Genomic DNA, 11,831 nt, shown 5'->3' on the forward strand with positions numbered 1-11,831 from the left:
ATATATATATATATATATATATATATATATATATATATATATATATTCAATAAGTGTCAAGAAAAAATCTGGCTCCATGCAGTGGTGCACTGCATGGAGCCAGATTTTTTTTTAAATTAGGTAATTATGGGCCGACTCAATGGGCAAAAAAAAGAGGCTAATTAGGGGCCAAAATGCCTCAACACAGGTTCAGCACCATAGAAAGAGCAGCACAGGTGAGCGCAGGTTGAATCAGCCAGTGAACTCTGGAGCAGCACACAGGTGAGCTGAGTTGTAATGCGGTGGCCAGTAAGGGTGTTGTGGTCAGGGTGGATGGAGGGCGTCAACACTGTGTTCGATCCCCAGGGTTTCCAAATTCAATATCTCAGCCGTAAATAATGTTTAAGATTGTTGTTATTTAAGCCTAACTCAAACCATTTTACTTCCCTAAATTGTCAAATTAATTTGATTTGTTTTACGTTGGAAAGGCAACAAGGTTTTCAAAAGAACCAAAGTTTACTTTCAAATTTACATTGAGATTCTACGTATGTTGTACGTATGATTGCAACCTCCAAGGCCGATCTTATTCTGGCGACTGGGGTCATTCATACACCGCTCTCCACCCCACCCCACCCCTCCCTCCACCCAGCACCCCCTCCAGCACCCACCCCACCCCACCCTCCACCCAGCACCCCCTCCAGCACCCACCCCACCCCACCATCCACCCAGCACCCCCTCCAGCACCCACCCCACCCCACCCCACCCCACCACACCCTCCACCCAGCACCCCCTCCAGCAGCCACCCCACCCCTCCACCCAGCACCCCCTCCAGCACCCACCCCACCCTCCACCCAGCACCCCCTCCAGCACCCACCCCACCCCACCACACCCTCCACCCAGCACCCCCTCCAGCACCCACCCCACCCCACCATCCACCCAGCACCCCCTCCAGCACCCACCCCACCCCTCCACCCAGCACCCCCTCCAGCACCCACCCCACCCCTCCACCCAGCACCCCCTCCAGCACCCACCCCACCCCACCACACCCTCCACCCAGCACCCCCTCCAGCACCCACCCCACCCCACCACACCCTCCACCCAGCACCCCCTCCAGCACCCACCCCACCCCTCCACCCAGCACCCCCTCCAGCACCCACCCCACCCCACCACACCCTCCACCCAGCACCCCCTCCAGCAGCCACCCCACCCCTCCACCCAGCACCCCCTCCAGCACCCACCCCACCCTCCACCCAGCACCCCCTCCAGCACCCACCCCACCCCACCACACCCTCCACCCAGCACCCCCTCCAGCACCCACCCCACCCCACCATCCACCCAGCACCCCCTCCAGCACCCACCCCACCCCTCCACCCAGCACCCCCTCCAGCACCCACCCCACCCCACCACACCCTCCACCCAGCACCCCCTCCAGCAGCCACCCCACCCCTCCACCCAGCACCCCCTCCAGCACCCACCCCACCCTCCACCCAGCACCCCCTCCAGCACCCACCCCACCCCACCACACCCTCCACCCAGCACCCCCTCCAGCACCCACCCCACCCCACCATCCACCCAGCACCCCCTCCAGCACCCACCCCACCCCACCACACCCTCCACCCAGCACCCCCTCCAGCACCCACCCCACCCTCCACCCAGCACCTCCTCCAGCACCCACCCCACCACACCCTCCACCCGGCCAGCACCCCCTCAGCCCTCCACAGCTTCACATGAGCTCAGACCCAAGTGGAAAAGAGAGAGGGAGAGATGGAGAGAGAGAGTGTGTGTGTGTGTGTGTGTGTGTGTGTGTGTGTGTGTGTGTGTGTGTGTGTGTGTGTGTGTGTGTGTGTGTGTGTGTGTGTGTGACAGATGAGTGGCTTACACAGTCCAGCATTGTCCAGCATGTGTGTGTGTGTGTGTGTGTGTTTACCATTTATTTATCTAGGGAAAGTCAACTGAGCCCCATGTGTGCGCCGCCCCCCAAACCCCCCCCCCCCCCCCTCCCCGCCCAGCAAACCTCTGATTCACCACACAGCTCCACACATTCTCAGTGGGAGCTGCCCAGTAGAACCACAGTCTTCTATAGGAGCAAGGTGACCAAATAGGTGCCTTGCTCAACAGCACCTGTGAAAGTAGACTTTCACTATCAAGGACTCAAATCTGAGAATATATTTTTTACTGTTCGATATGATTTTGTATGATTTGAAATCCAGGTGTTGTCATACCTGAGTTGTCAACCCAATCGGCGGAATAAAATGGCAGCATTGACGTACAATCTTATGTAAATTTGAAACAACATTCAAGATTAATTTTATTATTATTAATTATAGCAAAAATAAATTACCCCTCCTTTTGGCTGGGGACCCCCTGGAAACCCCTCAAGGACCGCTGGGGGGCCCCGGACAATGCCAACATTTTATTCTGGCGCCCAGGCATGCTGTTGGAGGTATACAGACATAACAGTGAAACTATGATCAAAACTCGTCTCCATTCTCTAATCGTGTTCATCTCTTGTGAATTAAATCTACCGCACCGCCCCTCTGTATACAAGCACACCCCTTTACCTGTGTGTGTGTGTGTGTGTGTGTGTGTGTGTGTGTGTGTGTGTGACACGGAGAGAGAGAGAGAGAGAGAGAGAGAGAGAGACCCCTGAAGCATGACTTTATTGCTCCAGTCGAAAGGTAAACATTCTGTGCCTTTTTTTCCTTTTTTTTTCTACACAGGCAGGCTTGTTCAGAAGCGGAGCAGGCTGAAGGTTTAAAGTATTAAAAGTCAATATTTCTGTGTAGCGCCCAGTCCTCTGCCTCACAGTCGAGTGCTATGTGGACGACAAGGCCTCTATTGAGGACTGTGTGGGGCGGGGGGCGCCGTACTTAAACCAGTCCAGAGCCTTGGTCAACCGGTTGTGGATTATGGACGAGGGCCGTGACTCGTTATCTACGAAAAAGATCTGAAAAGCAAGATGTCGCTGATGGTGACATGTTCTTTTTCAGTAACTACACCTCTTGCCTGGATTTGGTCGTACACTCTGTTCACAAAGGGGACGCACGATATTGAATGTGTTGCCGATATCCGATATGCCGATATTTTCCAACTCTCTTGGCCGATTGTGGATGCTGATATTAGGCGTGCATTTTTCCCCCCCAGCTCATTTCTGAGAACATCAAAGTCTCTCCTGTAGTGGAATTAAGATTCATGCTCCTTAAATTGGCTTGGATGATGCTCTCCCTGTGACAATCCTGACAACATCCAACCACCACATCCAGGGCAAATTTGACCTGTTTCACAAGTTGCAAAACAAATAAAGGTAACACTTTATAATAATATTCAGTCGTAAGTCATTTATAAGCCTTTAGTTAATGATGAACTAACCATTTACAAAACATGAATATACATTTGTAGATTATTAATAAATGTTATACACTTTAGATTAGGGGATGCAGAAAGCCTTGTAAATTATTTGTAAATGATTTACACATTATTTATAACAGATGAGTTACACTTCTAAAGGCTTATAAATGACTTACGACTGAACGTTATTATAAAGTGTTACCCAAATAAATAATGTAGTCTCTGTCCACAAGGCTCATGTGAAAGTGAGTGCATCAGAAATGTTTGTTTCGGGCCGATGCTGATATTTCATTTTAAACCAATGACCAATGACGTTGCCGATATCATCGTGCATCCTTGCGGCTAATGTACACCGCCTCCGGAACAGATGCGGTACTGCTCCGGTACGGCTGCGAACAGACCCACGCTCATGTCATCTGTCAGACGTATGCGGGATCCGACAAAAATAGAACAGGTGCGTAATTTTTCCGTACCGCATGTATCGCCCATCGAGAGTCGATCCGTCAGTTTTGCCGGATCCGCAACACACCCGTAACGTATCTGGTGTAGGCCTACATTGCCTGTTATTCTAGTAGTGGAGTGTATCAAGTGTAAATGTTGCGTTCTCTGCACGCCCAACCTGTATGGACTGTGTGCTGGCACTGGCAGGCTAGGCTAGGCAGCGCAGCGGGGACAGACATTTCCGTATGTTCCCGAGACCGATAAATGTCGTAAGAAATTGTCGGAAATAGCTCACCAACAGATACAAAAACATCAGCTTATATGTGTTTAATGTACATACAAAGAATCGCTGCGATCGGATTTGTGAAATTGACAAAAGTATGATTTGTCTCTCCCTGGAGCTCCACGCCGCTCCCTCGACCGCTCCTCAACTGCAGGCTGACTGCGGACACGCTCTGCCCAGGGTGATCCCCGCGGCGGAGGCTGCTGCGGACGCTCCGCCCAGGGTGATCCCCGCGGTGGAGGCTGCTGCAGCCATTGCAGCCATCAAGTTCGGTCATTAAGCTGCGCATTCGGCCATTAATCTAAGTCTTGTAGCAAACAGGCTTTCATGGCGGGGCCAGGCGCTGACAGGATGACCTTGGGTTTGGCAGCGGCCTCTGGTCTGCTCTCTGTGTGATCAGGCATCGCTCCATGAGTAGAGCAGGGCATCGGCAGGGCTGCGGGTTCCCTGTGGGACCACCTTCAGGAAACATGTGTTATACTCATGGTGCTGTAAGATGGGTTGGATGTCAAAGGGCCTAGATTTATTATAGTTTTGTATTTTTCACCATTTGTTTTCGTTCGTTTTTATTTTATTTTTATTTAAAAAATAAGTTTTCATTTCAATTCAGTTAGTTCGTTTCAGATAGCTTCCAGAGTGAGTTTGCTTGTTTCAGTTTTTTTTTTATTGTTTAAAATTGTATTTTAGTTGTTCTTTCTTTCTTTCTTTCTTTCTTTCTTTCTTTCTTTCTTTCTTTCTTTCTTTCTTTCTTTCTTTCTTTCTTTCTTTCTTTCTTTCTTTCTTTTCTGTGTGTTTTATCAGCATACTCCCCCCTCCGAGGGTGGCGGGCATGCTGGAGTTTGTACAGGTCCTAGTAGTGTCCTACTAGTGTCCTCTAGAGAGAGAGTGGCGTCAGCGGAGGACCAAAATGTGAGACTCATTAGCCAATGAACAGCCAGGAATGGGTCTCGCGCTACTTTTGAATGCTAAAATAAAGCTGATAATGTACAATTTGAGTCCCAAAAAAAAAACTTTCAAAGGACAACACAAACTGTCCATGTTGCTGCAACTCGACAGTGCTGCTTAATCCAGGACTTTACTTCCTGGAACTCTTGAGAGTAAAAAAAACTGGTCCATTGGAGTGAATGGAGATGTCACGACTCTTCTTACACGGCTCTGGTACAGGCCAGGGCCTTGCATCCTCTCTGGGGCTTTGGTGCTCTGCTGTGGTGAGAGGCTGAGAAAGATGGATGTCCCGGGCTGTAAGGGTTAGGGAGGAGGCAGGGTGCTGTTATTTGTCTCTATACGCTCCGCTGGGCACACAGGGCTAAGCCACGCCCTCTGTTTTCACTGGATATGATTTATGGCTCCATTAAGTGCCATTATATGGCGCTGAGCGGGAGGTCACCCCTTCGCCTTCTCCCAATTCCTTTTGGATTGGCAGCCGATTCCACAGCAATTGCCTCCATCTACACTGCAGGGACCAATCATATTTACTGCTTGTTCACGTTGTGACCAATCCCATTTAGTGCTTGTTCACATAACGACTTGAAAGACGCATGGAAGTGTGTGGGCAGCGACAGTTACACCGTTGGAAACGGACGCATTTATTTTTGTATGAAAATGGAGTCTTCCATTTGGCAAGGTTCCCACTCTGGCCCTGATGTAAAATTCCATGACTTTCTCATCACTTTGTAACTAATGCCTTGTTGGTTTGTTAAGTGATATTTTGCAAAAAATGGTGAGCAGTCAGTTGAGCAACATGGCGATACACAATATAGATCTGTCTTTTCTATGAAATGATCAGTTGTAACTTGGTGCTTTCACAAAATATTTACACAAAGATTTTTTTTATCGATAATAATCAGGAATGTGGATATAATGGCTAAATGGGTAAAGGCAAATAATAGAACAGCTAGAACAGTCTGTTAAGTTCATACAATGACATCACTTTACTGTAATGCAGCCTTTAAAACCAGGTAAAGATAACCATATCACCATATCACCATATCTGAATTATATGACAATAGTAGTCTCATATCATGATATCATAATATTGATATATTGTCCAACCCTATCAGCCAGTCTTCCTACATGACTGATACCATTTTGGAAATGAGGAAATACACTGAAATAATGTGAGGAATGTGTGAAACAAGTTGGAAAACACATCCTGCTATATTCCTGGAAAGTGACCCATTTGTCAAATTCCCTGACGTCCCCAGCGGATTTATCACATTCTCTGGTTTTCCTGTCTGAATACATCTCAAAATTCCATTAAAGCCATGACCACTGGGAATCCTGGTGTTTAGGCTTCCTGTCGTTGGCCGCTCACAGTGTCAGTCAATCTGTCCAGTGAAGGGTCTCATCTGCTGGCCATGAAACCAGGAAGTTCTGTCTGGACTGGAGGCCAGACCGGACTTGTTTGGATAGGTCAACTAATGTTTGTCAGAGCTAATGGCGTTTGCTATTGACTTTGTCTCCTGAGTCATTCCCACGTTAATGATGGCAACTCTGTTGAGCCAATAGGGGATGCCTTTACACAGTCATCAAGTTAGCCAAACAGTGCCCAGTTTTAGTTACAGTAGTTGATTGAGTGTGTTATCATCCATCTGTCACAAGCTACCAGCTACTTCACACTGCAGAAGTTGAACTATAGCAAAGCTTCCCTCAAGAGAAATCTAGTTATGACCTATAAACAAAAAGAAAAAAAGCTCAATCAGCTCTGTACAAATAATCACATCTACAATCTGCAAGGTTATGTCATACAAAATCGCATGACTGCAAAAATAACACAGATTTGGATATAACCAAAATAGTATTTTATAAGTCAAAGTTGACTCACTGTGTTTCTTAACTTTTCTGCCAAAGGCTAATGTCAAACAAAATAAGGTGAATTATTTTTCTCTATCTTCACAATATACATTTCTGTTGATAATAGTGTCCATTACTCCCACACTTAAGTCATAAGTATTTCAATAGATCTCTGGATGATGATGCACTGACCATGGCTATATGAACTGCCACGTCATAGGCTCGGCAGCGACCTCATAACAGACGTCATACTGACAGCGGCTGATTGATTATTGAGGATGGGGTGATGAGTCGGGAGAATTCTTCAGCAACAATACTCAAGAGCCATACATTTAAGTGCCCCTTTCAGTGTACCATTAGTTCATTTCCACTAGCACATATGGGTGTAATGAGAGAATGTTCATTTTTGGGTGAACTATTGCTTTAATAACATGTCATGAAACTGCTTCCCAATGGTGGTTGTCTGCATGGCTGAGGATTGTAAACAGTGGAGTTTGTTTAAATATCTGGCAAGATAAATCAAGCGCACCTCAACCTGTTCAAATATTTGAACCTGTATCCAATCCTGATCTGTAGCCAAGAAGCAAGATAGACACTACTGAATCATTACGCACATGGTGTCGTAAAGTTCCAGTTCACCTATTTATATACATTCTGTGGAAAGCCATTGCAGCAGTAAAAAAATGCCTCTCATATCAAAAACATCCATGATACAACATGAGCATTGCCTCAAAAGGCAGTAGGCTCGGACTGTTTTTTAACCTTCCAGAGAGCAAATATAGTCAGTTTAGGGTTTGCTTTCGGATATGTGTCTAAATATTTGAATTCATATTTTTAAATCAGTGTGCTGCGTCTGAATGATGGATTTCACAAGATGCTATTAATGACCAAAATGGCGGAAGTTTAGAAGTTCATTTGGTCTGAGGGCATAACTGAGCAACCAGAACACACACACATACACACGCGAACGCATGCACGCACACATACACGCAGGCTCGCACGCATGCAAGCACATGCACGCACGCGCACACGCACATGCACGCACGCACGCACACGCACACACACAGACGCACATGCACGCACGCACGCACGCACACACACACGCACACACACACACACACACACACGAACGCATGTACGCACAGTCGCACACATACACGCAGGCTGGCATGCATGCAAGCACATGCACGCACGCACGCACACGCACACATGCACGCACTCACGCATGCAAGCACACACACACACACACACACACTTACACACACACTATGTATCAATGTATCAATTTCACTACATGGAATTAAATGAACTAGCCTACTTCTTGCAATATAGTTCAACAAAACAAGTTTAGGCTTGAGTGTATTTTCTCTTTCTTTTTTGAATCTTTTTTCCCTCCTCCTGCTGTCCCGGTTGTTGCTCAACCCCCTCCGATCTGCGGAGAGTTGTAGACTAGCACATGCTTCCTCCTCATCTGACAGCGAGGAGGTTCACCAACAGGACGTACGGCAGCGTGAGTTCTCCTGCCCAACAGCAATATTTCTAGTCTATGATATAATCTACCTAATAATTCCGGGACCATCTGTACGTTTTCCTTCGCATATCTTGAGAACTGTTTGTCCAATCGACTTCAAACTTGGGGGCTGTGCTTTTCCGAACCCGAGAGAGTGCAAATTGGACACACACATAGTCATAACACAAAAAACATCGCATCGACAACAGAAAAAGTAATTGATCTCAAAAACCGTTCATCCAATCAACTTCAAACTTGGCTGCTGCATTGCTGGGGACCCAACGGAGTACAGTGTTGAGTTGCATGCTATTCTCCAATAGGCCCTTTTCACGCCTTCCATTTTGTGTGGAAATGGCAGGGTAAACACAAGTGTAAGCAAAACAGTAATGAGGGTTTCCAATTTCCAATCATGGAAGTTACACAGTTATGGAAGTGGACAGCGCTCTGTGCAGCAGTGTGCGAGGTGGACAGCGCTCTGTGCAGCAGTGTGCGGGGTGGACAGCACTCTGTGCAGCAGTGTGCGAGGTGGACAGCGCTCTGTGCAGCAGTGTGCGGGGTGGACAGCGCTCTGTGCAGCAGTGTGTGAGATGGACAGCGCTCTGTGCAGCAGTGTGCGGAGTGGACAGCGCTCTGTGCAGCAGTGTGCGAGGTGGACAGCGCTCTGTGCAGCAGTGTGTGAGGTGGACAGCGCTCTGTGCAGCAGTGTGCGAGGTGGACAGCGCTCTGTGCAGCAGTGTGCGGGGTGGACAGCGCTCTGTGCAGCAGTGTGTGAGATGGACAGCGCTCTGTGCAGCAGTGTGCGGAGTGGACAGCGCTCTGTGCAGCAGTGTGCGGGGTGGACAGCACTCTGTGCAGCAGTGTGTGGGGTGGACAGCGCTCTGTGCAGCAGTGTGTGAGGTGGACAGCGCTCTGTGCAGCAGTGTGTGGGGTGGACAGTGCTCTGTGCAGCAGTGTGCGGGGTGGACAGCGCTCTGTGCAGCAGTGTGCGGGACAGCGCTCTGTGCAGCAATGTGCGAGGTGGACAGCGCTCTGTGCAGCAGTTTGCGGGGTGGACAGTGCTCTGTGCAGCAGTGTGCGGGGTGGACAGTGCTCTGTGCAGCAGTGTGCGGGGTGGACAGCGCTCTGTGCAGCAGTGTGCGAGGTGGACAGTGCTCTGTGCAGCAGTGTGGGGGGTGGACAGCGCTCTGTGCAGCAGTGTCTGTGCGGGGTGGACAGCGCTCTGTGCAGCAGTGGGGCGAACGGGCACTGTCAGTATAATGGAAAGACACCAGTGTTGTGCTTTCTTTTTTTCTCTATCACATCTAAACAAGTTGAGTACTGTAATAATCGGTGCCTTGAGTGTCCTCCAACTAATTAGTATGAGACCCTCCGAGGCCCAAGGCGCTCAGCTGAGCTGCATCTTCCTCTCATGGAGGGAGGACATTCAAAGTGTTGGCTTCCTCATTAATCACAGCAGATCAGATCATGTTCATTTTTGTTCTCTGCATTTTTGCTTTATTTGACAACGTATTTAACAGGATCGAGACTGCCCTTGTTTTTTCGAAGCCATTGCACCTGGTAGAGATAGTTCCTCTACTGCCCTCTACTGGAGTTAGCATGAAGCCTGTCAGTACCCGATTTGAATCGCACATACACACTGTCGCTGGTGCTACCCGATCTAAGTCAAGCCCATTTGAGGCACATTTTACGACGTGGTAGGCTAGCTGCTACCTAGCTTTGGCGAACATATTTGACACAAAGTATTAGACTATCCAGTTATTTTCATTGCCTTCCAGATGAGGGAACGCACTATGATGCTAACTCTGTGTTGGCCTACACAAATACGACATCCCTGCGGTAGGCTACTGTGTAATGATCTAAAAATGTTAATTCTCTCTAATAGCACTAATCGTATCCCAATTGCAATATCAGTCAAAATAATCATATAGGGGCTTACTGTAGGGCAAACTGTTTATTTGTTTCAATCCTGTCCCGGAAGTGATGTCACTCAACTGGAAGCGATGTAATCAGTGATGTCACTTGAGCAATTGTGCATTGTGATATCACTGATGATGTCAAAGGCGTAGTGACATCATCAGTGATGTCATAAGAGCAATTGTGATGTCATCAGTGATGCAAAGTTGTGACATCATCAGTAATGTCATAAGAGGAAATGAGCCCGCACAACGGTCGAGCTGCATATGCGAGCTGCAGCGCCAGCTCGGCGAGCTGTAGGGCGGGCGAGACAAAGGGGTGAGATCCTGTAAAAACCCAATAAATACAGTGTTTAAAAAAAGAAAAGAAGTAGGCTACAATCTCTCTCAAACACACACACACACACACACACACACACACACACACACACACAGAGCAGGCACTCCCCTCTCCATTCAGAAAGTTACGTTTGTTCTTCAGACAGGAATGTCCCCCCCCCCCCTTCCCTGCACACCCCACCACCCCCCCTCCCCCTGCGCTCCCTTCACACACACACACACTGGTCGGCATGCCAGTGTGCCACTGTGTAACACGGTGTCTCTCTCTCTCTCTCTCTCCCTCTCTCTCCCTCCCTCTCTCTCTCTCTCTCTCTCTCTCTCTCTCTCTCTCCTTCTATCCCTGCTCTCATTCCTCTCTCTCTCTCTGTTACCATGTGACGTGCAGGGGATCGGTGCCGCTCGTCTCTGTCTCGGGGAATCGCTGTTTGTCTGCTGGTGATGGTGAACTAGTAAGTTGACTTCATCTGCTTTATTGATATGTGTTGGGTCAGTGCTGACCAGTGTGTGTGTGTGTGTGTGTGTGTGTGTGTGTGTGTGTGTGTGTGTGTGTGTGTGTGTGTGTGTGTGTGTGTGTGTGTGTGTGTGTGTGTGTGTGTGTGTGTGTGTGTGTGTGTGTGTGTGCGTGCGTGTGCGTGTGCGTGTGCATGTGCGTTTGCGAGTGCGTGCGTGCGTGTGTGTATCCCATGTGCAGGTTGGCTATTATTCTTTTCTGTCCCGTCTTTCTCCCTTACTTTTAGGGCTGCAAAACTAACGATCATTTTCACGATCGATTAATCGGTCGGTTATTTTCTCGACTAATCCATTAGTCGTTGGCTCTATAAAAGGTCACGCTGGCGAAAATGTCGCTCACTTTTTTCCCCCAAAGCCCAAGAGGACATCCTCAAGTGTCTACTTCACTCTATTTCTACAGTGTGTCTGCCCTTGTCTGTCATGTTTGTGTGCCTGCCTGGTCATTAGCCCCCCTCTTCCTATCTCTCTCTCTGACACCAGACTAGATGTCAGATGGACAGACTCTCTCTGACACCAGATTAGATGTCATATGGACAGATGTGTCTGTCAGCATGCAGCTTTCCCCTGCAGACCAACATAATTTGTGTTTATTGGTTCCTTCTATTGTTTGCTGGATATTCCCTTTGTTCTGTCTGTAAGGCATGAGAGCTGAACTCAGGGAGAGGAGAGGGAGAGGAGGAGAGGGGAGGAGAGGAGAGGAGAGGAGATGAGGAGA

The 11,831-nt window shown here is 48.4% G+C and overlaps 1 protein-coding gene across 1 annotated transcript in view; it reads left to right on the forward strand.

Moving 5' to 3' along the window:
- Positions 1–10,989: 10,989 nt before the first annotated feature.
- Positions 10,990–11,831, forward strand: part of LOC310773537 (semaphorin-5B-like) — an 80,504-nt gene continuing 79,662 nt past the window's right edge. Inside the window, exon 1 of the mRNA XM_083633435.1 lies at positions 10,990–11,055. The gene's annotated coding sequence lies outside the window, so the exon portion shown is untranslated. The remainder of the gene's footprint in view (positions 11,056–11,831) is intronic.

Source organism: Poromitra crassiceps, assembly GCF_964638095.1.
Source record: "Poromitra crassiceps genome assembly, chromosome: 3".
Lineage (NCBI taxonomy): Eukaryota > Metazoa > Chordata > Actinopteri > Beryciformes > Melamphaidae > Poromitra > Poromitra crassiceps.